General features: G+C 38.9%; 1 long non-coding RNA gene across 1 annotated transcript in view; it reads right to left on the bottom strand.

Annotated features, from left to right (window-relative positions):
• Positions 1-20,523, bottom strand: part of LOC130157343 (uncharacterized) — a 365,996-nt gene that overhangs the window by 340,148 nt on the left and 5,325 nt on the right. Inside the window, exons 2-3 of the long non-coding RNA XR_008824814.1 lie at positions 12,142-12,317; positions 8,555-8,624 (exon numbers count right to left, since the gene is read on the bottom strand). This is a non-coding gene — a long non-coding RNA (uncharacterized LOC130157343). The remainder of the gene's footprint in view (positions 1-8,554; positions 8,625-12,141; positions 12,318-20,523) is intronic.

Here is a 20,523-nt window from a genome sequence, read left to right as displayed (position 1 = left end):
CAAACTAAATCCAAGTATGTGCCCAGTACCTATCTGTACAACTCATCAGAAACAGTAGATTAGTCATACAATGTATAGCACAACAGGAACTGAAAACACAAAAGGCAGCTGAGAGCAGTAGAGCTATCCTAATCGCCAGAACATCACAACAGCATCTTCTTTTGCCTTCTTCCTGTTCTAAAGAGAAAGCTCTCCTTGCTGCCACCATGCCGCCAGCCTGATGCATGGGCTATGCAAAAGGTCCTACAGTAGAAAGTATGCTTCGGAGACCACAAAATCCTTGTTCCCTACCAATACCAAACTCTCAAGCCAGGAAACAAAAATTACTGAAAGACATTTATTTGAAGCTCTTTCATTTAAAAACCAAGTTCACAATTTATGGAAGCACTAAGATACGACTCGGAGGGGATACGGAGTTTGGATGCAAAACTGTTGTGCTGGGAAGGTATCACCTTCCACTAAGGACAGTAAAGCTTTAGCACACTCTATTAAGAACTTGCGCTCTTGATGCTCTCCCTCAAAAATTACATAGCTGCTAGCTGGACTACGTAAAGCCACAGCATTTTCCTCAGATGTACTCTCCCTAGGATTTCAGAAGTTCACAGGCTATAAATACAATTACATCTGTATACTTCTTCCTCTGTTTGGAAAGAAAATTTTGTATTGCTAAACCTCCTTGTTCTCAGGTTGCCCAGTTTGCTCTTATGCCATTCTTGCTGCCTCTTACTCAGCTGACACGGTGCCACAATGGTAGCATTAGAAAGGTTTCTGCTGTCACACTAAAAATAATTTCACAACCCCAGTCTAGGCAGATTTACAAGCAGTTAACAGTCTGATAATTTCAGTGGATCACATATTTGGTAGGATTTTGGAAACATAATATATTTGTTTTAATTTTATTTTTTCCTCTTTTTTTCTGTCATTTATTCTCACCAACGAGTCTGTTGAAATGTAAAGCAAATCTATTTTATGTACTGTTATATCTTTTTCAAACCACGGCCATCAAGTAAGTATTTACAAATATTCTGTGGTTTAATTAATTGGCTATGGTCTGTTCAAACCGTGTGCATAATGTTGGTCTATTTGCAGAACACCACCACTAAGGAATGCCTCTGTTTCTTCTCTTTTGTGTACATAATACTTGCCATTACCTGATATATCAGATTAGGAGTGTTATATGAATATACTGATTCTGGCAATGAAGTCTGGAAGTAACTGTGTAGAACCTGTTCATCATGTTTCCATGGTTATTCATAAATATTATGGCCAACCTCAGTCAATCTATGCCACTTCCAAATGAAATGTGGGGTTTTTTTCAAATTGCTGAAAGCTGTTTTCTTTCAAAACTCATTTCTGAGTACTCTGAGAAATTCAGTCAACGTTTTATTAATGTCATTTAAAGAATGCCCAATGCAAACAGTTATTCAATGCCAGTGTTTCCATATTTTGACCAGTACACCACTTCTATACTTTGTTTACTTCTACACTGAGTTTGTAGGGGAGGAAAAGTGGGAGGAGTGGAACGGCTGCTATAATGAAATTTAAAATAACTGAAAGTTCCTTTGACAGTTTCCTTATTCCCTGAAAAATTAGTGTGCTGCCTGGAAAATTAAAGGAAATCTGATCTATAACTCCAGTGGAAACCACTTGTCATCTATTGTCCAGATATGAGAAATGTTACTTTTCCTCTTCCACACATGCTGCAAGTAGCAATCCAGCCGAATGCTTTGCGGAGACTGGGAGGCCCCTAGAGACCAAACACAATCATCTACTCTGGCTTCCCGGATGATACAAACCATGGAATTTCAAAGCCTGTAACTCCTGCTACGGCAACAAGCATGGTCATCAGAAAGACATCTATTCCTGATTTAAAGACTTCCAGTGATAGAGAGCTACTATGTTCCTGGATAAATTTTTCCAAACTTGTTAAATAACCTTATTGTTAAAAATGCAGCCTTACTCCTACTTTGAATAGATCCTTCTTTTTCTATTTGTTGGCTCTTGTTACACATTCATCTGTCAGAGTAAATTCTACAATTGCAATCTTTAGACTGTTAGAAAATTTTACACTGTGAACAGGGCACTTTTCAAAGTGAAGAGCCTGAATTTTTTTCATCTTTTGATGCAAAGAAATACTATTTATTTACTCTAGTTTATCTTGCCCTTTGAAGAGGCAGTGTATGGAAACAGTCTCTATACAGACACTATGTCATGCTTTACCACAAGGATAGCTGGTATCTGGCATAGTCTTTCCAGCTGTCATGGTTTAACCCCAGCCAGCAACCAAGCACCACGCAGCCACTCGCTCACTCCACTCTGGAGGGGTGCGGAGGAGAATTGGAAAGCAATGTAAAAGTTGAGGGCTGATATAAGAATAATTTAATAATTTAAACAGAATAAAAAAGAAAAGAACAATAATAATAATAAAACCAATAATAACAAAATTTGTAATGGAAAGGTGGGGTAAAGGATAAAATTCAAGACGAAAGGGAGAAAGGAAGACAAGTGATGCACAGTACAACTGCTCACCACCTGCTGACCAATGCTCAGCCAGTCCCCAAGCAAACATCCACAGGCCACAGCTAACACCCCAAGTTTACATACCAAGCATGACAAAACCAGGACACCAGCCTTTAATATTATCATTACTATTAATATTATTTTAAGAGTAAAGAACCCCTCCATCCATCATGCCTTCCAATATAACTGAAGCAGATGAAATACCAATATGAACAGCCAGCGTGAAGGTCTCATTCATAGATACTGGAATGATATGAGACTTGCAAACATTTGGTTCTACTTCCAGGAGATACTGCTCAATGCAGTAATACCCACAATCTACTCAACACTCCGAAACCCATCCTGTTTAGAAATTAAAATTGTGAAAGCAAGCATTTTTCCAACCTTTTGGACAGGAATAGACACTAAATTTCTTGGAAAACCTCCATCTCTTTTCTTTTGTTTGCAAGTAGCTTGACATATTCTCAGTTTTATTTGAAAGGACTTGTGAACTTCTTTGCCATTTCCCTCCCAAAATAACTTACAAGAATCTTATTGTTAACTTTTCATTATTTTAGTACACTGCATTATGCTAGTTGTTTGCAAAAATTACTAATTACTTTTTCTGTCCCATGATTCGTTACTTGGACTAGATTTGAAAAGGTCAAATTAGGAACTCTACACAGAAATCAGAAATGTTTCAGCCACTGCTTGAGCAGTCACACACAAAATGGTCTTGTTGTGAACATTAAAGTACCACAGGAGAAGAGATCAGACAGCAGGAGGCACATGTTTTGGTGTGGGACCATAAATTCAGAATGAAAAGAGATAAGTAATAGAGCTGCATTTGCAGCTGTTAAACAAATGAAATCCTGCGTCTTCCAGCACCTTCCTGGTTGCTGCACTACATATTGTTAATTACACTGTAAATACTCTTGCTGCTTCATGCATATTCAGGAACAATGTATGCAAAAGGCATTATGAACAGGCCTGAATTAAAAGTCAGCCTTATACCACCTGCTCAGGAGTGAGAATGGGGTCAGGATGTGGACAGTCAGCTGGAATTTTTTGGAGTAGCATTTAGACTGTCCTCAGACTTATAACTGGCACCTCTAAGACCAAGGGAACAGAGCCAGGAATTACAGCTACTTGTTCCTCCTTCCTAAGAGTTTGTAAATTGAGGATATCGCCCTGTATTTCTTATGCAGAAGTACACTTTAAAGATCGCATTCTTTCTACATTTACAGCTTATTCTGGACCTCTCTTAACTAGAGCCTGAATACAGTTCAAATCCAGTCCCAATGCTGACATTTGTGCATGCTTCTATCCAGTATTTTGTCAGGCAAAACTCCATTGGCTTTGCAAAGGGCTGTGCTTGAGCAAGAACATCAGGTTTGACCTTTCAATTGCTCAGTGACAATTAATAACAGCTCAAACCAGATATTTTTCTTTTTGTTTTTTTTAAACACAATACAAAAAGTCCAGTCTGCTACAGAATGTTTGCTGCCACTGAAGCTCTCTTCACCAAAACTAACAGAAAAAACTGGTTCTTTTCCAAAGTTGCTTCAACATGCCTTGAAGAACCTATACAAGTTATACAACCTATATAGAGTTCAAGAGTTAACAGATCAGCACCTTTCTGAGCACGCATGCTTGCATCAAATTCAGCAGCACAGTCAGAAGTCTCTGATTCCTATACATATATATAAATGCAGCCTAAACCAGTTACACATATAAGTCCTCCTGTGGCAGAATGGGAGTGAGAGTTCAGCTCCCATCCAATCTTCTATCTGCTAGTAAATGTTTTTTCCCCCTTTCAACCTTAAGACAAGCAAGGGAGATGGTGCGGTTTGGAGTCCAGTCTAATTTATCTCCTCCGTAAATCTTGTGAATTGCTATCTAAACAACTGTTCTATAAAGCAAACCCTCTGACTGATTGGTCCCATGTGTCATAGGGCCAGGTCAGATAGGTATCTATTCACTTATTCCATGAATGAGAGAGGCCAGCATAAATTTCATGTCAAATCTATGTTTATTTAATTAGACTACTAACTACATGAGACAATCCTGCCATTAAAAGGAGGAAGGTGCCTTTATACTGTGGAGGAGACCAGGCGAGTAACTAAGTTTATAAGCTAGTCCATCACTTCATTCCATTCATTCATCCATTCACACTTTTTATTTTTTATTTCTGACATTTAAGTCAGAACTCCACTTTCCAAAACAGCCTGAACCTCCCTCATCTTTCCAGTGGCTGTAGAAGAAATACTTAAGTATGTCCAGATCACCCAGCTTAGCCCAGTGGTTTCCTACACAGTTGAACAAGAGGCATTTTACCTTCTCTTTCAGACTTGCCTGCTGTTGAGGCCTGAATAAAATCTTGTCCCCTTGAAAGACAAAAGCAAAATTCCCACTAAATTAATCAGAACCAAGGTTTCCCTCCTCATACAGCTAAGAAAAAGAAGTCTACAAAAGCAGTAGTTCTGTGTTTGGGGTTTTTTTTCCTTTCTACAGACAGGTAAGACAGCTAACTGTTGTCACTTAGAGGCATTAGAAGTCTTAGCTTTGCAGCCTGTCTCTTTTCCCAAAAACACTGCCAGGCAGACTGGAAGCTGTAGGCTAACAATCAGAACTTTAGATCAACTACTCTAGTCATCACTTGTGGCTTTGGGGAAAATCATTACCCACATGCCACTTAGGTCAGTACTAGAGTTGTACTACATCGTGAGCTCATTATGGAGTGTGATGCTATATGGAAGGGCAGATCACTTCCAGTTTTCTTGCTTTGAGTGTTCTGTTCTGCGTGCATTTCACCAGAAACAATCTCATGTTTTAACATTTCCATTAGTTCTAACACACAGTTTGTACAAGTATCCTATGTCCCTCCTGGTTTGCCTTGCAGATCAGTGGGAATTGTCCATTCTCTCCCCAGCTTGCTAATACTTTCTCTAGAGTGTGGATAAACATCAGATGAGAACTCTATTCATGTCTGGATCTATTTCCTTGAGATGCACGCTACATTACTCAGGAAAGAAAGCTGAACCTGTAGACAAAGTGCTGTCCAACATCTCAAGCACTGCTGGTTAAGTACCTGGTTCTTCTGTGCTTTTTAATGCTATTTCCTTGATACCACTATTTTATGGTACCACATTTCAGTAGCACCTAAGTACCTTGAGGCATAAAACTGACCAAAACTGAGAGCACACATGGTGTCCATGAAAGACGGATTTCTACCTGCCCTGCCTTTGGGAGTTAAGAACTCTGCTTTGACGTAATTTTTTCCCAAGTGCATTGATTTGTGATTTAAAGATCAATTAATTTAACAGCTTTTTGTTGTTACTTAGTATGAGGTAGATTGGTTTTTGGCAAGGTTGAAGAGCCTTGAGATAGGACACTGTCGGTACAGTATTACTTTCACAAGTTTTTCAAAAAGGAAGATGTAGTTTTTCCTACTGATGGTCAGACCCTTTACTGCCTTTGGAAGACTTTGCATGGTCAGATCCTTTTGCCAAATAATAGTTTATTTTTCTTTCTTTCCACAGTTCCACAGGAATGCAGCTTGTCTTTATTAGCTTCAAAATGAGCCCTGTGGGTTCTCAACTTAAAACAGAGATGGTTCCCTATTCTGATTATCATCACTTAAGAGCAGCTACCAAAGAACAGACCACCTCTATGTGCACACTTGTGTCAGCACCTAGCACAGAAGAGCTTTATATGAGCTTTATATCTCATGACCTCTAGTTACTTCTGTAATGACATTGTTGTTATTTTTCAAATCTGATAAAATTAATTTGATAATTTATCTCTCCTCCTGCAATTGGTTTCAACTACACTGCATTACAATAGCCAGCTGACAGGGGAAGAAAAGGGGGTTTTAGTGCTAACAAGTGTTATAGTGAGGACAGGCTTACTGGACTGACGGGGTTTTAGAAAACATGGAGTGCCTAAAATACCTCTAAGTCAACACCCAGCCTGAAATTTTCTTCTGTATGCTTCTACTTTCCATTCCAGACTATGTTCATCTTTATGCTTGCTGTCATACTATGTTTTAATCTTTTACCAGTTCACTGTAAATCTCGATATCATTATAACAACAGAACTGAATCACGCTAAGGCATACAACTTGACATGACTGAAAGCTACAAAACAGGAAGTCTTTAAGATAAATCCAGAGCTCAGAAAGTATCACACAGAGGCCCTAATAACTACTGAGCTGTAGAATTACCAGTTCTGCCAAAAGCAACAGATTTCCTTCTGATCTCAGAGCAACTGTTTCCACACAAATCACATGTGGAGACATTTTATAGGGGTTATGCTATCTATGCCTCTTCTGTTTTCTCCTTGCATAGATTCTTGTATTTTGACACTACTTCTCCTCCCATATAAATGACCTTGTAAATTAAATTTATAGCTTCACAACTGGGGTCAGATCAGTACAGTTTGTTCTAGTTTGGAATATAGAATAGGAAGGAACGTTCTTAATAGGTTCAGGACAGACATTATTGCTTGGGAATGGAAACAGGCTCCACCAATCACTAGAACAACAAACTGGGAATTGGGAATCCCTTGTTTCATCTTGGCTGGCTGTGTGAACAAATCATTAAGTCTTTCTGAGGCTCCAGTACACTCATCAGTAAAGACGAAATCTGACCATTCCTGTCTACTTCAGAGGGAACTGATCTGCACTAAGCACTGACGTATTGACATAGAAATGACTATAAACACATAAATCTAGGTCTCAGTTTTAAATGGTAAAAGTTAACTCACTGTTCAGGAGAATGACTCTGAGCCCCACACTCCTACCATACTCCAAGCATATTAATTCTTACCCATGCAGTACTTCTCAGATATGTCTTTGGAGATGGCAGGCACTCAGCTTTATTACCATTTGCGTAGTATGCTTCATCCATTTCCTACAGTGAACATGAGTGTTGCAGATACCACAGTATTGTTCACTGTCAGAAATGGAAAAACATTTCTAATGAAAGATTACGGCAGGCACCGCACATGCCATGTGCCAGTGTGTAAAGCCTTCAGGAGAATGGACATAGTATTCGTCCAACTCTTCCTGAAAAGATGATTTGCCAGGCTTCAAATTTCCACCACTTCATCACTTAAAGATGCCCAATATCATATATTGCTATTGGGTATATACACTATTCATCACTGGAAAGTTATAAAACAATCAAATGCAGTATCAGCCTGTGTAGGCACAATGCAGAGAGAAATTTTGAAATAGGGGGAGTATGAGAAGTCAAGACCCACTAGCAAACTTGGGTGAAGAGCAGAATTCCATCGACAAAAATTGCACAGGCATTTTTGTTACTGCTAGTGACAAATCATGATTATGGCAGCTTCGTAAAAAGCTGAACATGCTTTTTGCTCTGCATCTTCCCTACCCACGTTCCCACCCCAGACTACTGTAGCATTTTGGCTGTCACTTTCCTGCTAAAGGAGGCAAAGTTTAGTAAGTGGGACACAAGATCAGGCATCAGCACAATTGGGCTTTACTCTTGGCTATGCCAGTGACCTGGTATTTGACCTTTTCCATGGAAACAACAGCACCTTTGTGTGTCCTTATTTCTATTCCTACACTTTGCAAGTCCTGTGAGCAGAGCTCTCCCTACGTGTGCAGGGTACAATGCATAACCAATCCCCAGTCTTGGTCAGGGCCTTAACATCCTCAAATAAAGCAGATAATTTTTACTAAATGTCAAAAAATGCACTCTCAGAGAAATCAAATGGTTGGCAGAAAAGTCTGTACAGAAGTGTCATTCTTTCCATTTTCACTTCCTCTCTCGTTCAACTTTCAACTTTGTATGTTAATCTTACAAATATTCATCTAAAAAGTAAGAGGCATTCATTGCTCATCTTTCAGGCCTAATATTGGTGCAGTCCTTACTCAGGTAGTCTATACACTTTCTGAATTAACAGTGGCTTTTTTAAAGACCCTATCATGACCAATGGTTAGCAGATCATGCAGTCTGCACTGATAAAAGAGAAAAAAACCCCACAAACCAAAAACCAAAGAAAAAGAGAGAAAGCAGCCCAGTACCTTTATACCCTTTTACATGTTGTTCTCCCACCTTCCTCCACTAGGCTTCTTTGGATCTTGTTTTGAATTTCTGGAAATAAAAAAAATGAAACACTTAAAACCTGTCTAAATAGAACATACATATCTGTATCTATACATCTATATATCTAAAACAAAGAAGTGGTATCACATGACTCACTGGAAATCAAGGTTCGTGAGGGTTACCCTGAAAAGCTCAAATTATGTCTACTAACAGATACCCTGCAACACCACATGACTTCCAGACTGTCTGCACTGCAGGAAGGTGTTCATCCTGCTCTCCAAGCCAGAGTCAGTTTGGTGCACATTTGAGGAAAAATGAAACTGACATTATGACTTTTTTTTTCATTAAATCTGATAGAAGTCTAGACATGTTATAAATAACCAGGAGGAAAACAATAGGCAGAATACAGGTAAACAAGTCAAAAGCTGTATGATACACACTGAATATCCATAATACTCTAACAGTTTCATCCCAGTGATTATAAATAACGTGTATGTTCATGTTTGTAAAATGTAATTAAATAATACAGACTATAACAATAGTAATAAGTATTTGTGAGTATATACAGTATCCTATTATCTTTGAAAACTCCAAATAAACTAGTCATTTTTTCCAAACCTACTACTAAAAAAGCAGCTCTTATTTTCTTGAATGTGTAACAGTGATAGCAATCCCAATCTTAACTACAAAGTGCCAAACTTTGTGATCTATTGAAAACCCTACCCAAATGAGCAGGCTTGAGTCTTTCTAAAGCATAAAGTGTGGGGTAGCAGCACTGGCACCCTGATTCTTTGACTCTACTTTACAGTTCACTCTTGGTTAAAGCTGCACTAGAAACAAATAGGGCTCAAGGCATCTGAAAAAATACTGTTCCTCAGCTGTGAGGTCATCTCTTACATTCAATCAGCTAGTAGGTAAATTGTGTAACAGGAATATCCAAGCTGAAATACTCAAACTGCCAAGGATTATGAATATATTGTTTTGCTTTGGAAACAAATGCACTGCAGAGACTAGAGTCACAGTGCAAGGAAGACATAACAAAGGCTTTGTTTGTAAGGGGATGGAACCACTGCTCTCTGGTCAGGGATGAGGTTGGCTGATGTGTTTTCCATAACAGTCAACTGAACAATCTCAGCACTCAATCCTGGCCAAATACTAATCTGCTGAATTTATTACATTTGGGGGTTTAAATTAAAATTACCATCCGTAACTCATGTGTGGTAAACAGCACAGAACACGTGACAAGAGAAAAAAAGCACCTCATGAAAAGGTGGGCAAATTTCACTAGGTTTGAGGAGCCCAGAGGACTGTGATACTGCACATTGAACATTTTCTTGCTAAGCAAAAAGCATAACAGCTTAATGAGGTTATTTGCTAAAAACCCCTCTGTTCACCTCAGTAATGGTCTGTGCAGTCCAGGTCTGGAAATGTAGTTGGTTTGACCAAAGCGATACTATCAACCGAACAAAGCCAAATTTCATAGGAAAAATGCCATGGTAGCCAGAAATAATACACATACACACACAGAAGAAAATCCCAGCTTGGGTTTTGGGGTTTTTTGTTTTGTTTTGTTTTTAAGATTTCTGCTCTTACAATCATAAATATTCTCAGGACAACAAAAGCTGATTCAATATTGCAGCTATGTGGACTGAGGTAGGTGAAATCCCAGGCCACTAAACACATGGTATTTGGACTTCTGCAGGCCCACCATGTCACCCAGCACTCCTGGTCGATAAAGCTGCTGGTGGTGACTCTGTGGTCTAATTCCTGTTATATCAAGCAAGGCTGAGGGCTTAAACCTTTTTTCTCTTTCATTACAACTCTTATACAAGTGCTTTCTTCTGGAAACAGCAAGTCTATTCATCTCCAGTTGAATAAGCCTACAAGGTATGAATGCCAGCAGGTTACCCACTGCATGCTTTCAGTTTGACGTGCCAAACCATGTGTTTGACATGATTACTCCACAGAAATGGAAATGGGTCTGGGCTTAGTGGAAACATGTCACACTGCACATGCACACAGAGGTGCAAATTACCTGCAAAATGATGCTGGGTAAAATTGGCCTAAAAAATGTTTTGAGAATAAGTCTGTTGCCAGCAATGCTTCCCTATTAGCCTTCTTTTGTCCAAGTGTCTGCAAATCCTACGGGTGAATATTGAATTCATTTTCTAATGAGGGTATCATCCAACAAGCGATCCCGTCTTACTGATCCCAGGAAAGTACGAGTCTTAGGAACTACCCAGATAGGCTCCTCTACCCCTCTCATGGCATCATTCCTTCCAGTTCATAATTCCTAGTACAAATAAAAACAAATAGAGTGGGACCTCAAGACACGCTAGGTTGTACAGAGAGGGTCCATGCTTACAGTCTCCTGTGTAAAAATGAGGCACAGACTAAGAACTGGTCATAAAATATTGTACAGTCAAAGGAGATGGGCACATTCAAACGACAACTCATCCCATCTGTGGGATGGGATGGCTCAGCTCTGTAGGTGCTCGTCTCTCTTTGCTCTCTAGGAGGAGAGTAACTTAGATAAAAAGGTTAACTTTTTTAGCTTTTTAAGGTTTTATTGATGACTAGTGCTAGACAAGAAAAATCCCATGTGTACGGCTGACAAAAAAGGTCTTCCTACCCTCATGTTGCAAAAGAGAACAAATGAGGCTAAAAAAAATGATCAGTCACTTGCTTAATGTCATATAACAGCTTAGTAGAAAAGCTAGAAATGAAAACTCCTATTTTTTTGGTTCAGCCCTTCCTTCCCTGTGGTGAGATAGGCAGGAAAAAGGTTCTCACTGCTTTCCAATAAACAGCAGTGGAAATACATAATTGACTTATTTCACACTTTGTGCTTCCTGTCCATTTCTCTGTGAAAAGAACACTGTCCCTGTTTTATTTCTTCCTGACCTAAGTCGAAGACATAGAAATTTAGACCACTTTTCCTGGTTCCTTGGCATTTATTCCTAGAGACATTGTTTACGTTGTTAATTTCACTATGGCCCAGTTCTTCAGCTGAGATAGTGCAAGACTTGCAACCAACTTGAATGAATTCAATACAAGGTCTTAGACATTGCTATTTCAACACAAAAAGACAACAGAAATCATGTGGGAGTTTTCAGGGAAGAGGATTATTAAGGTTTTTTCTCTTATAACATGAACATAATCTTTCACACAAGATTTCAGTTTCATTGACTCCCACTTCACAAACTAGAGATCAACCAAATCTTTGTTCTTTCCAGATCTAGGACTAACAGAAATAGAAATCAGTTAAAAGAATCATGCTGGTTCTATCTGTTCAGCTGAGATGTTAGCACAGAAAGAGCAGAAGTAGAAGGACCTTTTCAGAAAAGTCTCTGAAAAAGTATTTGGTTCACTATCTGGAGACCATGACCCAAGTAATTTTTAGTGGTGGATTATTACAAACAGCACCTAAACCCGCCAGTTTGACAAACAGAGCACCTGTAACACAAGAGCTCATGAAATCACCAAAATGGTGTTGAAACCATCAGTTACTGATATCAAAAGCTAAGCAGAAAAGAATACATTTTTCAATTTTTTAAAAACCTACCTACTTGTTTAGGTGGGCCACACAAAGACGATTAGAAGAAAGATCTGAATTTCTACTTCAAGAGGTCAATCCACAACGTCCCAGGCCTTCATTCTCACACCAAAGTACACACAGACTGGAAGACCGTTGAGGCTTATGACAACAGCTGTGAATGCTGCAGCAGATTCAGAGGAACCCTGGTGAAAAGAGCATTTCACAAACATCAGATGTAGCAGGCTGCTACATTTCACACTGGCAGGAAAAGCCTGGGAGTTTAGCTCTGACTCCCCTGTATGACATGGCCCACATCAACACCAAGTCTAGTTTTGATTTTGTCTTTTAGGACTCAAAAGCCATTTAAAAATAAAATCAGATAAATTTGGTCATTTAAATGTCAGTGAGATGTCTCTCCTTTTTTAAAAAGATTTACCCAATAATGACAAATCCATGCTAAAGCCTAAACCCAAAAATTAATAAAATATTTTAAACTACATTTTTAAAATAGTGTTGAGATACATGTATTTATTGTCAAACTCATACAGAAAGTTAGAGCACTGAGTAGATCAATGTCACTGTAACCAACACTTACTGAACTGATAGCTAGCTTCTAATAGCAGGACCTCTTCTATAAAAAACAGAAGAAATATTGTCCTAATTCTTGTCCATGTAACGAGTTCTTTAAAATGACTAGTTCATACAGAATTGGTAAAGAGACTAGGATTTGAGAAGGAAGGAAAGTCTCTTTTCCTCTTGTAATTCATGCATGAACAGGAAAGCTTAGTTTACTCTTGGCTATAAATAAAATAGTTATGAGAGGATGATACCTGATAATTCTGAAATGTTAAAGAATGTAATAACCAGAAGCTGACCTTTTAATTTCTTTACTTTTCTGTGTAACAGGTTACTTCTACACACAAAATATCTTCAGATTTTTTTCCCCTATGTAATCAGGAACATTAAGCTATTTTAAACAACTAACAAAAATTTTGGTGGTCTTTCTTGTACATTATAATTTAATTCCAAATTTTATCTAACTATTTTAGCAAATACTGGGTAGCTATTAAAATGAAATATATTGTTCATGCTTTCTAGCATAATTCAAATTTTAGCAAGTTTTCATAGTCTTAATGTTTTGTCACATAATTTCTGAAATATATACATAGGGATAAAGCTATAGCAAAAAAGGTCAGGACCAAAGAAAAGAATTAGTAGAAATATATCAGTGAACATCAAAATTTTCAAAAATTTTAAAGTAGATAGAAAACAAGGCTGAAGTGAATTATTCAGCGGGTTGTTTATATCAGGACCTCATCACAGATCATATTTTAAACCAGAAAGGGTATCTTTGCCACCCACTGCTGCTCCAGCAAGCAGCATGGACTCTCAGGTGCACAGCAGCATTCTTGTGCTTTCTCGGTTCCCCAGAGGTAGAGAAGCACACGCAGGTTCCCAAAACAAAACCATGTGGAGAAAAAACCTTTCAAGCGGCACCTTGGCAGCAGGCTTCTGGTCTACACATGCCTTTTTCTCAGTCTTTGGTGGTGTTTGATCACATGTACACAGACAGTTCTCTTTCCCCTTGCATAAACCTAAAGATCTTCCCTCGTCTATCAGATAGTTTCTAACATCTCCCCTGCAGCAATCACTCCCAGTCTCCAAGGAATTCTCAGTGGGAGTCAAGAGAACCTTTTCACAGCCACTGCCAATATTTCACCTTATTTTGCATGAAGAATATGTGCCTAACTGTCCATAACGGTCACTACCATCCATGGGCATGCACCCATCTTAGAAAACATAACCAAGAGCAGAGTGCTATGCAGAGTTTGGGGAGGGGGAATGTGGCAGCTAGGCTGTTATTTGTATTTAGTTGCTAGAAGGCTATGTGGAGCAGAGAGTTACAAAGATTAATACTTGTGTTTTTAAGTTGACATTAACATAATGGAAATGGTGTGTAACTCCCATCTCACCAGCCATCAAGGGTCTGTCAGCCTTAGTCAGTGTCCCAACGCCCTCTCACTCATCCTCCTTAAAATTAAATGAGTCGTTATGCATCTGACATTTCTTCCAGAGACAAGCCCCAGGGTCCTCCTTCCTTCTAACTTGCTTTCGTCCAGTTTTGTGTTTTAGTAACTTGAATCATCCTGTAAAATCTATCAGGATTAGTTTCCAGTATAGAAGCACTTGTACTTGATCCAAGCTAATCAAATGTTCTTCAGATACTAAGCTCCAGGGTTTAGGCGAGCACACCCAACATATTAAGGAAAAATTACCTTCCTAGTGTGGCTACTATATCCTCCTTTTTGACCCCCTTTGACACAATTTTGGCTGAGACAAGACGGAGTTAAAGCCATTGTGAATAAGCCAAAAATAACATAGTAAGTGTATGCCCGATGTTACCAGAAAGTTATACCCCAAGACAAAAAAATTTGGGTTTAATGGAACTGGACATTTTTTACATACTAGTAAAACAGGCTTTTTAGCAGATAAGATTTTGTTTTCAAACTCAAGTTTCAGTTTTCAGAATGGAATTAGTAGCCATATTAAGGGGTATAGGAGCTCATATTATAATCAAACACAAGTCTGAACTTACAAGTCATGTATGACCTGGCAGTTAAGAGGTTATGGTGAGTAAGAAGGTAGACCACAGAAAACCAAAGAACCGGAAACTTGCAGTTTAGTGTTGATGGAAAAGCTTTGGATTAGATGGATGCAGTACTGAATAACTTATTTCAAAGCAAACAGCTCTAGCAGAAGTTTCTGACCCTTTATAGAGGAAACACTGAAGATGTATGATGTAAAAATTCAGAAGCACACGTTAAGCTGCAAAGTCTTATTTTGAGTTATATACAGCAAGTTCTGTGTTTACGCAGCTTTACAGAGTAACTTCCCCTTCTTCCATTCACAGGCTCCATCAACTGGATGACTTCCTTAATTTGAAAAATCAGTATTTATTATTCCATGAAAGTTGGTTCAACGCTTAGCTTACCTACATGCCTAGGCAATTTAATGGAATTTCTGGAAGGCCCAGGATACAGACAGTAGAATACCTAAACATTCAGTTCAGTCCTCTGTCAAAATCACTTCTTCTATGCAGCCACAGAAAGAACTTCTTTTTCCAACAGTGACAATTCCAGAGACATCCAGATGCTGACAATTAAAAAAATGGCAAAGAATTTCAGTAGAATTTAAAATCAATCCAATCCAACAGTTTGCCATTCCAGATGGGGTGGGGGGCTTAAAACTGGAGGGCTTAAAACTGGAATATCACACACAAGCATGAGCTTCTATTGCTGACAGATATTAAGGGACAATAAATGAAATAGCTTAGAAATGTATGTTCCCTAGGTTTGTATGAGGCTGTGTTGATTTACATTCAGTATTGTCTTGGAACCAGGTGAATAGGAGGTTAATACTAATTCAGCCCACTAAAATACAACACAATTTGTCAATGAAAAACTTGGAGAAAAAGGGGAACAGGCTAGTAAGAGGAACTGATTTCCTTGAGTGAACTTAGGCTTGATTAAATTTCTGAAAATATAATGTAACACTAATAACAAATTTAAACTTTGACCGAGGATAGCTCTTTAATTTCCATTGGAATAAAACAGATGTCTCTAGAGTAAAATGAACAAAATAAAAAATATTTTAAAATTGGACAAAAAGTCCAAGTCTCACTAGGGAAGCTGTACATGCAGTTCCCATTCATATTAATTGTAAGCATTTGTCTAAGAAAACATGTGTGACCAGTTGCTACAGCTCAGCTGATGACTGGCAACTTGGTGACGTGCTCGATGCCGAAATCGATCTAGAGGCAGCCTCTTGTACTGTCTAATTAAAAATAAAAGCAGATAAAACTCAAAGATTCATTCATTTCAGGGAGCAGAGTCCTTCCCACCCTTTCTATTTTGGTTAAACCTGCTCTGATTACTAGTAGACTTTCACTGGTAGGGCTTCTCATGACAACGATGTAAGAATCCTAGGTTTCCTCTCTCTCTAAGGGAGAAATGAGTTACTTGAACTCAAAGAATCTAATCCTATCTAAATTCAGACTAGTATCAAAGTGAAACATTTCAGTCACTCCCAGAAAGTTCTGACTAACACATATTAACAAACCAGGGTACCAGGGGAGGGTGAAAAAGGCTTATAGAATGCCTTGACTGAATCAGTATTACAATTTAACTTTCACACTCGTAACAAACTCAGCCAAAAAGCCCAAACCACTAAATGGCCAGATTCTCTTCTGGTGTGAATCAGTATAGCTCAAACACGTGCCCACTGTATCCTTTTTAAAACAACAAGTCAGGTACAAGGATTTGAGATCTGACTTATTCCAGGCAGTTATTAGATCCGTATTACCATAATATTTTTTTTATTTTAAAAATATCACAAGATTTTGGCCCAAGTGAAAAAAGAAAAAAAAAACTTTTTTAATTTTAAAACCTCCGTGCTATTTTTCTGGTTGTAACTTTGTCGTTTTATGACATGACATTTATTCCTAGATATAAGATGTTAAGAAATATCAGATCACACTAAGAGGCAAATTAACTTGATTTTCTTCCCAGATCTAGATCACTTGACCCGGCCACAATTATTAAAGCTAACATTCTGTTCTATCATAAAGGTCACTATTTGCTGATTCCACTGATTTTTGCCATACTCAGCCTACAAAGCTTGCTTTAAAATCTCTGAGAAAACATACAGTTTGTTTACAAACATGTAGAAATAGCATGCTTGGGTGTCACTTCCCTGAACCTCCTTTTATAGATTAATTTAAATATTCTGGACTTGTCCTTGCTTAAAATCCTTCCCCATCAGAGTACAGCAATAGTGCAGGAGGCCTTGGGGTGGCAGAGACAGTGGGACCGACACCATGGTGCACTACAGCACTACTGGGAGCAACACAGGGTTACTTTTTAGAGAAGGGAAAGTTTAGTGCAGAAAGGGAATGGAGTGCAGCCTGGAATAGAAATTGGTGTCAAGGGGGAATCCTGCTGTGAGGAATTTACTGAGCCCAGAAACTGTCTCTGTTTTTATTACTATTTATAATTATAAAAGATGGTAACTTTTAAAACTTTCCTTTCACAGCAAAATCCCAAGGTCATGGGAATCACCAATGCCACAAATAGATGACTGAGACAAAGATATGAAAACCTGCAGCTGTACTGGCTCTGTCAGCTACGGGCTCTCATTTCTTCTCCCCTGTCCACCTCCACCCCACGGCCCCCCACCTCCACCAGATGGACTCACTGTGCGCCGGAAGGTGAACAATACCTCAATACTAAGCTCAGGCAGCACCGGCAAAATTAAGAATAAATTCAGGTTCACAACATGTCATGACTCTTGGTGCTCCCCTGCAAGACCCTTTTGGGTTAATCCAGGCATTCATTCGACCTCTGCTCAATCTGTTGATGGTAACACAACTGTGACTGCCATGAGGCCCTTTGTCGTCAGTAAAGGCTGGGATTAGAGCCCAGTACAGATAGCACACCCCAAGTAATAGCTGTGCCTGGAAGAGCACTTTAGCTCTGACCTAGCAGTTTCAGGAGAAAAAGGGAGTAGGCCAGGAGAAAAAGATGCATCTGGCTTTGAGTGATGGCAAGGAAAGAGCATAAGGAGAAAACAGCCATGATTATGACAGTCAGGCTTCCCTGAAGGCCTGGCTTCTTCCCTGCCCCTCACCTTCCAACCTTCTTTTCCTGCAGATCCCAATTGTTTAATATCTTCACATCTTTTGTCATTTGTACTCCAACACTTCCTCAGCCAGACCAACCTGAGAGATTTTCCTGCAAGGCACTGCTTGCTAGTATCTTAGTCACATTACTTTCACAACCACTGGAGCTCACCTCCCTTTTTCTATGCTGAAAGGAGGTTCAGCTGCCACCCAAACTACCCAGCTCCTGTAAGCTTTAAGAGCTGTGTCTTTATCGCTACTCAAATGTAAAAAAATATTCTGCTGGAGATTTGGGAACCGTTCGCATTTGAGTGAAAGCCCACAAACTACCTTCAAATCATCACCAGTAGAGCATGCAGAAACTCATGTAACTTTGCTATGAATCAGTTGCAAAAAACTACTAGAGCTTTGTTTACTGCAGGTCCTAGCAGTCATAGCTGTTAAATCACATAGCTCAACATAAAGCCTCACATTACAGGAGTCATTACAGGTAACAGTAAATTTATTACTGAAATGCAAAATGAAAATGACTTGTCTTAAAAGTAACTTGAAATTGGACAACTTGCAAGGAACACAGCCATGTGCCAATCCCAGGACATTCTGCCTGCACAAGAATTACTAGGATAGCTTCACTGTCACTAGCAAAGCTCATTCAGAAACAGTTTATTTTGCATGTGTGGAGCTCATAGGAAATGTTTCAATCTAAAGCAACTGTATGTCCATAAGAACTGTTCCCTCCAAAAAGGCTTTGCTTTCCACAGAAAACTGCAATTTTTCATCAGAAGAGCTAAAATCCACCCAGTAAAAAGATTTTCAGCTTTTCAAAAAGACGAAAGTTCCCTAGAAAAATAAAAAGTTTCAAACATCAGCACCAGGTACAAATCACCCGGAAACCCTAGACTAACTGGGCCACTGTTTCCCTCTGTGGTCTTTCCCAGGGTGTCTCTCTGTAGCACTAATCCCCAGCTGAGCCTCCAGCTAAGAAATCCTAACACCCACCATGAGTAAGCATTATAGTTCAGTGAAAATTTTCCTCCACATTTGTTCCTTTGTACATGACTAATCAGGATATAACTCAAAGTATCTTTCCCACCTTCTTGTTTTAAAACATAGGCGGTACAGACAGTTAAATTAGAGTGGAAACATTACTCCAGCAACTGCCTTTACCAGTAAAAGCAGACATGCTTCTTTCCTCCTGTCTATCCTGAAGTAGAACAGCTTACTAGCAGGTGCCACCGATTATACACTGCTTACAGAAGAGTTGCAGATAGCTATGAACCAACAACTGACAAAAGTTTCATCACAACTGCACTTCCTCATTTTTTTTATTACCTTCTTCCAGGCCCTGTTTTCCTGATGTGCCTTACAAATGCATGCACCTTGACACAGGTTTTCACGTCCCAGTAAATCAGAGTACCACCTTTTAAACCTCACCACCTGGGATGGCAACTCCCCGAATATTAGTAATTTGCCACTCCTCTTTCCTAAAAGCGTACAACATACTCGCCTGCAATGTTTCACTCATTACTTCTTATCCGGCTGTCTGAAAGTAGGAAAAAATATTTCATGTATTTTTATAAATATTTTCAAGCTGCACAACCACTGCATTTTATTTCATTTATAAAACACAGGGTGGAAAGGTACCAGGTTTAATTCCACTCATCAGCAAATATTTCTCTGTGGGCAATTTCAAGGAAGTCAAGACAATGGCTAACTCTAAGAAAGAAAGGAACAATATTAGCCCAGGCATTTCTTTATATTACTACAGAACAATGCAAATGAGGTGGAGAAAGATTAAGGATCAGCTTTTCAAAATTTTTTAAGCAGACAGACACTTCATAGGGTTTTCAAAGGTCCCTACAGAGGTTAAAGATCTAATTCCTTTTGATAATGCAAACATTTAGGACATCTAGATTTCCACTGAAACACGAGTGAGGCCATGAACACTTTCAGAAAGACATACTTTTTCCTGCAACTGCTTAATGTAATGCTACATAATCCCATGTAATGGTTTAATGCAGTTAAAAAAAAAAAAAAAAAAAAAGTAGATGCCATTCCCACAGGAAAAAGAACATGTATCTCTTGTCATTTTGACAGGCAATGACGCTGAAGCCCCTGAACTGATGCACTGTGATCTTTCTAACAAGGCTGAGAGGCTATGTAAGTTGTAGCTCTGGAGATACGGAAAGTGGTGTATTTGCTGTAAAACTGTGCTGTAGAATCAGAGCTTATGATAATGTTTTTTGGTCTCTGTGGCTACAATAAAGCAAATTTTAAATGTGAACTGAGCTCAGAAGAGTTTTTCATTTTGTCAGGACTCCAATTTTTGCGGTTTAATTCCATGTTCTAGGTCCAGTTGTAGCCAAAGAGAAACAACGGTATATCTCACTGTCAGAACATGCACAGAGGAGTGAGCTTTCTCTGTACTTTGCTGTATCTGATCAGTTTACTTCAGATTTTACAAAAAAAACTCCATTTTACAATTTTACAATTAAAATCTCTATGATTTTCCCTCCTGTCCCTTAAAGCAGAGTCTGGAAAAGAAAACCCCTAACTGTGCCATCTGCAATGGATACACCATCTCAGCAGCCATCCAGCTACACTTGGGCCAGGTGGCAAACACCACCTAAATGCTCTGTTTTCAAACAATTCACAGTCTATCCAGGGAGCCTTTTGCTCACACCAGATAAAATTCTGGGCACTGGAAGGACCTGGCTGAAGGAGGAAAGAAG

The sequence above is a fragment of the Falco biarmicus genome, chromosome 12, assembly GCF_023638135.1.
Source record: "Falco biarmicus isolate bFalBia1 chromosome 12, bFalBia1.pri, whole genome shotgun sequence".
NCBI lineage: Eukaryota > Metazoa > Chordata > Aves > Falconiformes > Falconidae > Falco > Falco biarmicus.
The sequence above is the reverse complement of the archived record's forward strand: the minus strand, read 5'-3'. Positions and strand labels throughout refer to the sequence as shown.